The 1,302-nt window shown below is 39.3% G+C and overlaps 1 pseudogene; it reads left to right on the plus strand.

Annotated features, from left to right (window-relative positions):
- Nucleotides 1-414: 414 nt before the first annotated feature.
- On the plus strand, nucleotides 415-849 carry LOC121287271 (annotated as a pseudogene).
- The last annotated feature ends 453 nt before the right edge of the window (nucleotides 850-1,302 follow it).

Consider the following 1,302-nt stretch of genomic DNA (forward strand, 5'->3'; position numbering starts at 1 on the left):
TACGTCAAAGTCAATGTTTATTCTTGAATGATAGAATGTAAGAGCTGAAACACATGCATAGTCTCCCTGCAGAGAAGAACTGTGCAGAGTTGCAGTTCTATTTTGATAGCGCCAATCTTTTCATGCACCTATAGTTTCAGTCGGTTTATTCATTTCACTGATTATGTCTGTGAGATTATCCAGTTTCGCCAGCTAAACTTCACCATTCACTCTCTCGGAAAGTTCTTCGTAGTGTTCTCAACACAGTCAGCAGAAACACCAGGTATTACGCTGCACTTAATGAGGAAGTGGGTGCACAGCACAGTTCGGTGCTCCAGTTACAGAGGTGAAATGGTTATGAGTAGGTAGAATGCTTATCCGTATATTTCATTTCAGGGATAAGATAAGGCAGAGGCCGTGGACACAGGTAGAGCCATGGCCAAGAATAAAGGTAAGGGAGGTAAGAACAGGTGACATGGTAAGAATGAAAATGAGTCTGAGAAACGTGAGCTGGTGTTTAAAGAAGATGGTCAGGACTTTGCCCAGGTGATTAAGATACTGGGCAATGGACGTTTGGAAGCCACGTGTTTTGATGGTGTGAAGAGGCTTTCCCTTATTTGAGGGAATCTGAGAAAGAAGGTTTGGATAGACACGCCGGACATTATATTGGTTGGGTTGAGAGATTACCAGGATAATAAGGCTGATGTTATCCTGAAACACAATGCGGATGAGGCAAGAAGTTTAAAAGCCTAAGGTGAACTTCCAGAGCATGCCAAAATCAATGAAACAGACACCTTTGGACCTGGTGATGATGATGAAATCCAGTTTGATGATATTGGGGATGATGATGAGGACACTGATGATATCTAAAGTGGGATTCCAACCTTGTACCAAGCTTCCTTGTATCTAATGTATCTAAGAATCCCATTCTGTAACTTTTTTTTGTTTTAAAAATCTTTTAGTGTATTTATATTCTTTGTCACAAGAGAATAAAAAGGCTTTGGTGTGAGAAAAAAAAATTCAGGGATAAGATATATACATTCTTAGCTGATAAAATCCTAAACTTTCCGAGATAGTGAATGGTGAAGTTTAGCTGGCGAAACTGGATAATCTCACAGACATAATCAGTGAAATGAATAAACCGACTGAAACTGTGGTGCATGAAAAGATTGGCGCTATCAAAATAGAACTGCAACTCTGCACAGTTCTTCTCTGCAGGGAGACTATGCATGTGTTTCAGCTCTTACATTCTATCATTCAAGAATAAACATTGACTTTGACATAATCAAACCATAACCATTACTTTATTTTACAAGTGCATTA

The sequence above is a fragment of the Carcharodon carcharias genome, chromosome 14 (assembly GCF_017639515.1).
Source record: "Carcharodon carcharias isolate sCarCar2 chromosome 14, sCarCar2.pri, whole genome shotgun sequence".
In the NCBI taxonomy this organism is placed as follows: domain Eukaryota; kingdom Metazoa; phylum Chordata; class Chondrichthyes; order Lamniformes; family Lamnidae; genus Carcharodon; species Carcharodon carcharias.